Below are 12355 nucleotides of genomic sequence, written 5' to 3'. Positions count from 1 at the left end.
AACACATTTCTGACATTAGGGTTTCAAACAAGCAAACAAATCCACCATGTACTCGCAGGGTGTTAAAACTAAAGTGGTGGCTGAGGCACAAAGACACATGAGGTGCTACATTCCAAAGGAAATACAGGATCATGTAAGGGTTGCTGGAGACAGGAGAGAGGATATTTGGAGGATGTTTTAAAAGAAAAATATTCTCTCACTTCCCACCAAAGTAAAAAGTTGGGGTCACGTAGTGTCAAGAGCAAGGGACGTAAGTGCAATTCATCAGAAAGCCTCATGTGTCGCTGGGTAGGAAGAACACTGGTCTAGTTCCCATCTGGACAATTACGTGAAAGAAGAGCTTACAAGCATTTCTGGGTGGAGTAAAGGAGGACAGCTGCTGCCCCGAGTTTGTCCAAGGAAGAAGGGGTAGGTAGGTGTATGTTCAGGGATCAGATGTGTGCCAAACATGAGAGAGGGCTGGCTGGGGAAAGCCTTGGGCACAGGCAGGCCTCAGAAGAGGTGAAGCAGAGGGAGAAGAATGGTTCCTCGGGCTGAGGAAGCAGGTGGCTGCTCAAGTGGAGAGCGCTTTTGCCTGAATCAAGGAAATAGCAGGTGAATGATACCAGCTAGGAGTGCAGCCTCCCACAAACCTGTGGAAGTCTCTGTGAAACGTCTGCACCACAGCCCCAGAAGGATCAGAACCTGGCAGAAGCAGGGAAAGAAAGACCTTCTTCCTCAGCTGACTGACTACATGTGGCTTCTCACTGGGGTAATGATAAGACGTAATATTAAACCAAGTTCCACATTATCAACATAGGAATGGATACACTAAAGGTGATTTAAGGTGACCAAGGATTTTCTATTGCCTGTTGTTGTTCAGTCACTAAGCCATGTCCGACTGACTGTGACCCCATGGACTGCAGCACGTCAGGCTTCCCTCCTTCACTGTCTCCAGGAGTTTGCTCAGATTCACGTTAACTGAGTTGGTGATGCCATCCAACCACCTCATCCTCTGCCATCCCCTTCTCCTGCCTTCAATCTTTCCTAGCATCAGGGTCTTTTCTAATCAGTTGGCTCTTCACATCAGGTGGTCAAAGTATTGGAATTTCAGTTTCAGCATCAGTCCTGCCAATGAATATTCAGGATTAATTTCCTTGATATACCACTTGCCTAAGATTTCTGTTGCCTAAGAATGCTCAAAATACTCCTAACACTACTGAGTTTTTATTTTACCCTAAACAGAGGGAGAAACTCCCAATGAATACATTTTATAGGGATAGAGGGAAACATAATTAAACATGCTTTCTGACTGTATTCCATATTCAGAGCATTGATTGCATGTACCTAATGTTTTTTACCTATAGATCTTCAATGAATTTAATTACGCTAATTTGAGAGAGGAATGCAGTCCTGTGTCTAAGATTCCTGGAGACCTTCAGTAATCCCTCTGGTCTCAACAGCTGGAAAATTGAAAGGCAGCTCTCTGGAAACATGTCATGTAATTATCCCACCATTGCTAAGCATCAGACAATGTTATGTCACTTATTATAGTCATTTTTGTATCATATTTGTAGCAGCAATTACTTTTCCTTTCTAAAATTATGTTTAGGGATCAATTTGTTGACTGATTTTGACACAAGAAGCTCATAATATTCTCCCACTCCCAGAGGAAACAGTGAAAAACCTTCTCTTTTTTTCCTAAGCTAATGCTTAAAAATGAAGTGGAATGAACACTGAGTTTGGGGCTGTGCATTGCTGCTTTTGGTTACAGTGCTGCTTTCTTCCAGATGTCTCATCAGAACATGGTAAAGACTTACTGGAACACGTAACTCTTTGGCCAATGTATTGAAGGAAGCAGGGGTTCACTCAGACTAGGGTTGTTAGTTTGTTTATAATAATGTCATGACTCCTGGAACTCTGACAATAGGAATGAGAGTAGGGCCAGGCCTCGGGAATTACTCTTAAAGAACCACTGCTGCTGCTGCTGCTGCTAAGTCGCTTCAGTCGTGTCCGACTCTGTGCGACCCCATAGACGGCAGCCCACCAGGCTCCCCCGTCCCTGGGATTCTCCAGGCAAGAACACTGGAGTGGGTTGCCATTTCCTTCTCCAATGCATGAAAGTGAAAAGTGAGAGTGAAGTCACGCAGTCATGTCTGACTCTTAGCGACCCCATGGACTGCAGCCCACCAGGCTCCTCCGTCCATGGGATTTTCCAGGCAAGAGTACTGGAGTGGGGTGCCATCGCCTTCTCCCTAAAGAACCACAGAAGAGACCACAGAAGAGATGTAATGTACCACACGATAAATATAATTAACGGTGCTGGATGTTACATGTGAAAGGTGTTAAGAGAGTAAACCCTAAGAGTTCTCAGCACAAGAAGAACATTTCTATTTCTATAATCTTTGTATCTATATGAAATGATGGATATTCACTAAACTTATTGTGGTAATCACTTCATGATGTATATAAATCAAAATGATTATGTCAACTATATCTCAATAAACACTGGAAAAATAAAGCACTGGATTAACACAAGTCTTTAAAATTATATTAAATATAAATGATTAAAAAAAGAAAAAAAGGATAGCAGAAACTGAGGCAGCACCCTGCTCACAGTGCCTCAGCTTCTTTCTTTCCTTGTTCTCATCTTGCTCACTGGCTCCCCTCCTTAGGTACAGTATCTGCTTTCTCATAACTATAGCTTACTCATGCCCATCATTCCAACTGACCCTTCTGTTCAGCAACGCAGTGATCCCAGTCTCTCAGCTTCTCTATTCTGCAAGTTCCTCCAAAGGAGGAACTTTGCCAGCTTGTATTCTGCAACCAGCCACCCAAGTCATATGTTGGCTGATCAAGCCTATAGAACGAACCACCCTTGGATCAGGTACCCATCCCTAGCCCAATCAGCTATGGGGACCAAGATCATGTGAAGCAAATTATAGTCACTGCCCACTCAGCAGAGACTGAGAGCATGGCTGGGGATCAGCAGCTCTGGTATAGAACCAAAGACTATGTCATTCTACCATATTCAGGAGAAGTCAAGAGGAACAGTTTGGGAAGTTCATTTATCTCCTTGTGGGAGTGACAAGGACTTGAACCATGGCCATGCAAGTTAGACAGAAAGAGATATCAGGAGATATTTAGCAGTCAGACTGACAAAACTTCATGACTGATTGGAGGGGATAGTGGAAGAGTGAGTAGAGAGAAAGTATGAAGTCTGGCATGGCTCCCAGTCTTCTTGCTATGGCTGTTAAATCCTGGTACTTCCCATTCCCTGAGATAGAGAGTATAAGGGGAAGGGCAGGTTAGTTTTTGGTGGTACTTGGTGGATGGGAAGGATGGGACATGGGGAATTTGCCATGCTTGTGGGAAATCCAAATAAAGATTAAAGTTGGAAGTTCAAATCAGGGGTCTGCGCTTGTACAGATTTGAGAGCCCCCAGAAAATGGTTGAATATGGTTGGGACTGTATCTACCTGGCATATGAGGAGAAAAGTAGACTAGCACCAAGTCCTGAAGGGAATACCAATCTTGATTGAATGGGTAGAGGAAGGACCACTGAAGAAAAATAAGAATGAGAGGTGACAGAACTATGAGTGGGAAAGTTCATCCAATTTGTATTATTCAATCTCTTTCATGATTTGATAGTAGTAGAGACTATTCTAATCACTGAGGATAGAGTTTAGAAACAAGATAGCCTAGATTTCTACTCAGGGGTTTGCATTCTAGAGGGAGAGGCAAAATAATATCAAACAAGAAGAACAAAATAACCCCTATCTTGAGGTCAGAGGAGCAGTTTTTCCCAGAGTAACCGACAGTATCAAATGTCATTTGAGCACGAATGGGAATAAAAAGAAGACACTGGGTTTGAACATTAGGAAATCAATGCTATAGTAGTTGAAACAATGGCCTCCAAGTACCTAGTAACTAATCCCTGGAACCTGTGAATGGTACCGAATATGGAAAAGGGACATTGCAGATGTAATTAAGGATCTTGAAATGGGGAAATCATTGTGGATTATCCACGTGGGTTCTAAACATAACCCCAAGTGTCCTTATAAAAGGCACAAAGAAAGGGATTTGACTGCAGAGAGGAAGTAGGAAATGTGCCAATGGAAACAAGAGGTTAGAGTGATGCAAGAAAGGAGCCCTGAGCCAAAGAATGCAAGTGGCCTCCAGAAGCTAGAAAAGGCGAAGAAACAGATTCTCCTCTAGAGACTTCAGAAAGAGCAAGTCCTGCCAGCCTCTTGACTTTAGCCCAGTTAAACTGATTTCAGACTTCTGGCCTGGAGAACTGTCACAGAATAACCTTGTGTTGTTTTGAGCCAACAAGTTTCTGGTAATTTGTTATAGCAACAATAGGAAACCAATACAAAAAAGGTAACTTGACCTTATGGAGAACAATTTTGGTGGGGAGAGGGAAGAAGATGCAGACAATGAAAACTGCATGTGGATGACGAGTGGGAGGTTCAGAAGATCTGGCAGAGTATCTAACTTCCAGGAAGTTTTCAAACATACCTCAATTAATCCTCTAAGAAGAAGCATCAGAGAAGAGCTGAAGACCTGATTAACTGGTGAGCTCAAATCCTCAAAATGGTAAGCAGTGTTGGGGAAGCACTATAACCTTCAACCTACCTTAGAAGAGCTAAGCAGCTGGAGAGCAGAAGTCAGGGGCTCCCGGTGCAACTCTGACACTGGAGAGTAAACCACAGCACCACATTCTCATCTGCAGACATGCAGCAGACCCAAGGCTCCTGCTCATCACAGAGACCAGAATACTTTGAAACTGTGACCCGAAAACCTGCACCTGGCACAGATCTTATACTTCTCCATTCACACAGGAAGCCATACCAACCATTGAGCCAACAGAGAATGTCCTCATCTGGCCAGTCTTTAATGTAGGCACTGATGCTTTACACTTAGCCTCCCCTCTCAGGTTCAAAAAGGATGACTACTCACAGTACTTCTGAATTCTAAAGCCTAGAAGAGCATATAATTTCAGGAAAGGGGGGAATATTACAGTCATACAAAAGATGGAGAACGACTCATACCAGCAGTGACAGCCAATAGATTTAGACACAAGACGAATCCAGCCATAGGTATCCCTTCCTCACACCAAAATGTTATATTTCAACTATTGCTGGTGGAAAGCTTTCTACCCTCAGAAACAGGGTACACAGCATAATATCAATTTAGAATTTTAATGACTCAGAAATAAGAAGTAGAAAAGACTCAAGTTAAAGGCAAGTTCTGCCTAAGGTCTCATTGCGCTACTCACCATGTACCAATGTGACTCGACTCCCCCGAGAAACACTGATGGCATTAGAGCAGCACTGCATTGTACAGACCCCGGCGATGGTCCCACGTCCTCCTGACAAGGTCAACCCATGCTCTGCCCACCAGAGCAGGAGAAACTGATCGTAAAAAAACACTTCCCTCAAAACTGGGTTGAAACATCCAATTGCATCATGAGACTAGGTTAAATATCAGTTGGGAAACTCCCTTTTTCGGGACAACCTATAGTCGGACCAGGTAAGGAAGATGGTCTTGTACGTTGTTATGAATTTAATGTCAAGAAGAGGCAATGGGCATCTATTTATAATCTGGGTAATAAAGAGGCATTAGAAATTGGGAAGATCCAGAAGAGCTAGGTTGCTGCCAGAAGAGCTAAAGTTCAGGAATTATTAATAACTCCACCTGTCCCTTACTTTTATTCAACGTAAAGCCAGCATTACTTTTTTAACATAGGAGAAGATTAAGACATTCGGAAACCACAGTTTGGGGGATTTATTCCCGTTGTGATTGTTGACTTCTAGTATCAGCCTTCTGTTCTGCATGATAGCTCTCATCTTGCAAACTAGCAAGACTCTTGAATTTGGCAAGGATCCTGCTCTGTGAAGCATTTTCAAGTTAGAGTTTTTAACAATGTCACATTTCTCTAATCCAGTAATAAAGAAGATGTTGAGAGGACAAAGGATGCCACTGAGTTCTCACCTATTAGCAGAAAACAATCTCCCAGCAGGCAGATGCAGGCCAATACATCCAGGGCGATCATGACCTTTGAGTTACAAAAGTTTTTTTTTTTTTTTTTAATTTCTTTACCTTAACAAATGACTTTGATAGGTAAAACTGAATTTAGAGATTATCCCTCCCCGCTTTTGCTCTATTCATTGAAGGTGGTATTTTCTATTTGTATATATTGTGACTACATGAAAAATACAGTATTTCACTTCTTGATATGTTTTATAGCCTGTACACTAAGTGAGGTCAAAAGGATGCTTTCAAGAGAAATAAAGGATATCACAATCACTCTATGAAGGAGGAAATGGCAACCCTCTCCAGTATTCTTGCCTGGGAAATCCCATGGAGAGAGGAACCTGGCAGGCTCCAGTCCATGGGCTGCAAATAGGACATGACTTAGCGACTAAACAACAACAATAATCACTCTAAGTAAATTTTCCAGGAGGCGGAAGGAAGAGTGGAATAGGTGATTACAAATATTTAGGAAGATGTTCTTGCCTTGAGAACCCCATGAACAGTATGAAAAGGCAAAATGATAGGATACTGAAAGAGAAACTCCCCAGGTCAGTAGGTGCCCAATATGCTACTGGAGACCAGTGGAGAAGAGAAGGGGACGACAGAGGATGAGATGGCCAGATGGCATCACTGACTCGATGGACGTGAGTCTCAGTGTACTCTGGGAGTTGGTGATGGACAGGGAGGCCTGGCGTGCTGCGATTCATGGGGTCGCAAAGAGTCGGACACGACTGAACGACTCATCTGATCTGATCACCTTGCCAATGGTGCAGAGCCTACAGTTATGTGCAATTCCCTGCTTAGATTTTTTAGTTATGCTGAGTATTGGAAAAAGCTAAATGATGGGGAGAAGAAAGAAAGGGGGAAATTTAAGCATTCCCCATAAAGCCTTCATTTAAATGGAGACAGCACTTCACCATAAGGGGGCAGTTAAGAGTCTGATAACTCTGCTGGTATCCTGTTGTCAGGGGCTTCTCTGGGAGCTTAGCTGGTAAAGAACCTGCCTGCAATGCAGGAGACCCCGGTTCGATTCCTGGATTGGGAAGAGTCAAACCTTTTTGTTGTTTTTTTTTTAAACCATGAATTTGGGATCCTTAAAAATATTCTGTATAATTTTGAAGTCGAGAATGGTTCCTCCTGCTCACAAAACATGATCACTTTTCATTGATTTTTTTTTTAATGCTTTGGCTGGTTTTGCGTAGGCAGAAAAGATAAATCTTCAAATCTTGGAAATAAATCTTCTTCCTCCCTGCCAAATCCATAATATGATCCCAGTCCATCAATGACAGCACCATCAGATAAGTAGATGTGACTTGCTTGGTTAGAAGTGTACTGAGGTTTTCAGCAAGAATAAGACTGTAGTTAGAGATCTAGACTGAGACATGTTCAGAGCACATTACAAATTCTTTTCAATTCTATTCCAAAAGTATCTCCTGGAGCCCCAGTTTGACTGTGTGACTCATTCAGGGCTGACATCCTCTGGAATCGAGTGTCTCAGGGAGGGGAGAGGGGAGGCCTTTGGGACTTGGGCTTCAGGAGCTGACATTGCAATTCATGACCAGGTAGCTGCAGCCCCTTGGCTCTTTAGATTCCTGGGGTCTTCTCCACCCTCAAACTGAAGATGAGTTTACACCAGAATTGGTGCTCTGGGGAGGGAGAGGCAAATCTGAAGACAAGCAAACCACAGAATCACTCAGAGGTATCTGCAAATGTAGTGTGAGATTCTACAACAGCCCAGACTTTTTTTTTTTCTTGTTCCCTTTCATCATTTCTAAGTAAAATGTGGAACAAGCGACAGGAAATAAGCTACACTACCTAGAGTTATATCGCATTTTCTATGTTCCCCCAACTTTTATTTTTAACATATGTTTTCTTTTTCTTTTCCTTCTCAGAAATCCTGAGATATAAATAGGGCCACTATTATTATCTTTATCTTTGAGATGAGAACTGTGAGGCCCAGAAAACGGAAGTGGCCTCCATCAGGTCATGCAGCCAGTCAAAGGAGCCCCAAGGAATGATACTCAGTTCTGCTTTCGTTTAATCCAGAACAGTCACCCTACCAGCTTTCAGCGTCCCTTTCCTCATTTTCTCTTTGGTGATTTTCTTTTGAACGTGATCCCTCACCAACTGAGGAGTGAAGAGAGATCTGTGTTCAGAGCTGCAGAGAACTGTTGTTTAAATGTCCCCCAAGGGGCCTGTTTCCATTGCTTACCTGCAAAACCAAAGTTTGAATGTGTGACGGAAGTCCCTTAGAGGCATCTGTTAGGCTTCCTCCCACCCGAGACTGCGGTAATTAGCTCTGCTAACAACTGTGATTGAACATAGCTCGTTGCAGTTCATTGTTCACTGACAGGCACAGATAAGAGCCGAATGTCAGCAAGTGGTGTTTTAAGTGGTGCTCCCTGCTTGGTTAAACTCATGTAAGGCACTTATCAGAAACGCTGTTCCCAACTTCAGCTAACAGCACGCAGTGTCTTTGCAACACCTTCCAAAGCCTCCAAAGGAGACCCTCAGTGAGCATAACCAATACCAGGCAGTGGGAGAGACTTGGTCTATTTTGACCTTGCCCAGGAACCGGCTGCCCCTCCTTCTAATGGAAAACATAGGTTTGGCCCTGCACAAATATGAGAAAAAGCAAACTTCATGATCCTTAAGACTCCCACAGTCTCAGATCTCCCCTGTAAGAACACCGGTAAGTGAAAGTTACAAATGTGTGGTACATTCAGCCTATGCATTTCAGAGGCTGCGCTCTCATTAGAAGCAAAACATAACGCTGCTTGGGAACACCTGCCGGAGAGGACAGAGCCAAGAGGCAGCGTGGGTGTTGGAGGGGAGGTGTTGCCCTGACAGTAAATCCAAGCTGCTCACACCAAGGGAAGGGTTTCCAGGGAAGCTATCTGAGCAAGAGGTAAATAAATACTTAGTCATTCAACAGGCCATATATGACTGCTTCACCTCCAATGTGGGGAGGTCTGATTCCAATGAGCTCCCAAAATGAGGGGATAGCATTTCTTTTCCAGCCACCCTTTATTCACAGTATATATTCCTTTGTTAAGAAATGTAAGAATCTATATGAAACGAGTCGCCAGTCCAGGTTCGATGCACGATACTGGATGCTTGGGGCTGGTGCACTGGGACGACCCAGAGGGATGGTATGGGGAGGGAGGAGGGTTCAGGATGGGGAACACATGTATACCTGTGGTGGATTCATTTCAATATATGGCAAAACCAATACAATATTGTAAAGTTAAAAAATAAAATTAAATTAAAAAATAATAAAGTTCTGATTCTTTTTTTTAAAAAAAAGAAAAGAAAAGAAATGTAAGAATCTCTGCAATCAAACCCTTGTTGACAAGGTGTTAAAGAGCTACAATTTGGCCGGTTGGTGTTATTTCAACAATATGAATTATGATTCTAAATTACATAAGAGGACCCAGCCTTTCTGTGGCCCAAGATACCCTGTTGTATATATCCTGTGCCTTCTCACCTACTCCCCAGCGTCACAAAATTCTGATTCTCCTTCTTAAATGGTTTCTCACATCTGTCTTTGTTTCAGTGCTCACTGCGCTGTCAGAGTTGAGGGCTTCATCGTTTCTTGTCTACACCCTGCACTAGCCTAGCCTCCTAAATGGTCTCCCCTGCTCACTGCCCTCCCACCCCATCTCCCAGCCACCTCAGCACCACCTTCAATTATCCTTCCAAATCACAGCCATAATCAAACCACTCACAAACCAATCACAGTTCTATAAAAATGAAACTAGTAATAGAACTAGTATGGTAGTGAACGCCGTGCATCTAGCCCCCATCGACTGTACCCTTCTTGTATCCTAAACCATATCTTTTCCAGATAACTTGCCTTTGCATAAAAGTATCATCACTCAACTATTTTTAAGACTATCTTCCCTCCTTACAAAAATCACTGTTTTGACTCAGCTCAAATGCCATTTCCTCCAGGAAATTTTCTACTACTTTCTTCCAGTCCAAATTAATTAACCACTCTTCTCATTAATGGACACGGACTTCCTACATGGTGCTAGTGGCAAAGAACCTGCCTGCCAATGCAGGAGATGCTCAGGAGATGCAGGTTTGACCCCTGGGTTGGAAAGATCTCCTGGAGGAGGGCATGGCAACCCACTCTGGTATTCTTGCGTGGAGAACCCCATGGACAGAGGAACGGCAGGCTACAGTCCATGGAGTTACAAGGAGTCAGACATGACTGAAGTGACCTAGCAGTAGCCATATACACACACACACACACACACACACACACACACACACACTTTACTGAGATATGATTCTCACACAATTCGCCCATGTAAAGTATATGATTTAATGGTCTTTTAGAATAGTCACAGAGTCGTGCAACCATCACCACAATTTTAAAACATTTTAATCAACTCCAAAAGAAACCCTGTACCTACTAACAGTTCCTCCCCATTCCTCCCCCACAACCCCTAGCCTTAGGCAACCACTAGTCTATTTTCTGGCACCCCACTCCAGTACTCTTGCCTGGAGAATCCCATGGACGGAGGAGCCTGGTGGGCTACAGTCCATGGGGTCGCAAAGAGTCGGACACGACTGAGCCAATCCTTAGTAGTCTATTTTCTATCTCTATAGACTTGCTTATTTAGGACAGTTTATGTAAATAGAATCATACAGTATGTGATTATGACTGGATTCTTTTTTTTAAAACTCCATCCAGGTTGTAGCATGTATCAGTACTTCATTCCACTTTATTGCTGAATGATAGATAGCTTACTGTGTAGACATACCACATGTTCTTTATCCATTTATCAACCGATGGACATTGGGGCTGTTTCAACTTTTCAGCAAGTAAGAATAAGGCCTCATACACACTTCGACTATCATTTAACATGTATAGCTTAGTATTATAGGATTTTGGTTTGTTTGGCCTGTGTCTATTTTATCACTTGATTATAAGCTCCTTGCAGGCCAGGACCATTTTTACTCTGCAATCTCCGCATAGTAAATATTCAATAAATGTTTGAAAAATGGATGAAAGGACAGAGATTATAGGTTCTTGTTGTGCTGATTATCATACAAGGTAATCAGAATAAAAACATTAGGGTGGACTAAATAATAATCCAAGAAAGGATCCAGTAAGTTTACCCAACAAACTATAGCTTTCAAACCTTATCAGTTCTTAAGTAAACTTTCATGTTTGTGTTATTTCCTGGAATTCCATGCATGAATACTACAGTCAATTATTTCATGGAGGCAGTTCCTTTGCTAATAACAGTTGTGAACTGGTGGGTAGAACCCTGGAGATTTCTCCTAAATTGACTCCACAGTGTTATTGTTATTGTTGCTTAACTGAGATTATTATTCTGACCCAAAATCATGGCTCTCAACCTTAGCTGAGCATCAGAATCCCCCTGGAGCTTTTTCAAGACACAGATCACCTGGGTCCTCTGCCCGACTGTGATTCTGTTCTTCAGGTAGGAGGCCAGGTGCTCACATGCTCTCAGAGCTATAAAGATGTTTCTGATACAAAGCTAGGTTCAAGAATTCCTATTTTGAAAGTGGCTCTGTGGTTAAAAAGAATTAATTTCATAGAGCATGTATAGCACTTTACTCCTGGAGTGTATTTTACTCATCCTGGGATCGTGCCCATTAATACTACCTAACATTCATAAGGCACTTTTTATTTGGAAAGAGCTTTGATGTTATCTTTTACTAGCTAGGCTAGTATGCTGGGTGACCTTGTACAAATCACATAATCCCTGAGTGTCACAAATTTTCTCAACTGTAAACTGTAGGCAGTAATACTGACCCACCCTCAAGGGTATTGTGTAGACTAATGGAAGACTATAAGGCACTCAGCAAACATAAAAATGTAACATGCATGCTTATTAGACAGATATGAAGTCCCAGTCACAGCCTTTTAAGATGAGACAAATACCAAAATAAACTCTTAAACAAGACTTTCTGCAACCTTCACTGTCAACCAAAAAAATCCTTTCCCAGCACTAAAATACAGCAATTCCCTCTTTCCACCAATATTAATAAGCAGATATAATTTGCAGTCACAAAGAAAGAGCTAATAATGGCAGCAAATAAATATATAAAACAGTCCTGAAATAGTTTGCCAACCTTGTTGTTTATCATTCACAATGCGATTAGAGATTGTATCTATAAATACACTTTTCTGAAAAATATTCTTAGGAAATATTTGTACATGTTCACACAAGTCTTCAAGCTGATGCTGCATACTCACTGTTGACGTTAAACTTGAAGTTGTTTTTGCTGATAGTTATCACGTGGCTATATTTAGCTTCTCCTCATTTCCACCATGTAACTGGAAGAATATATGGTCA

This window comes from Bubalus bubalis, chromosome 9 (assembly GCF_019923935.1).
Source record: "Bubalus bubalis isolate 160015118507 breed Murrah chromosome 9, NDDB_SH_1, whole genome shotgun sequence".
NCBI lineage: Eukaryota > Metazoa > Chordata > Mammalia > Artiodactyla > Bovidae > Bubalus > Bubalus bubalis.
The sequence above is the reverse complement of the archived record's forward strand: the minus strand, read 5'-3'. Positions refer to the sequence as shown.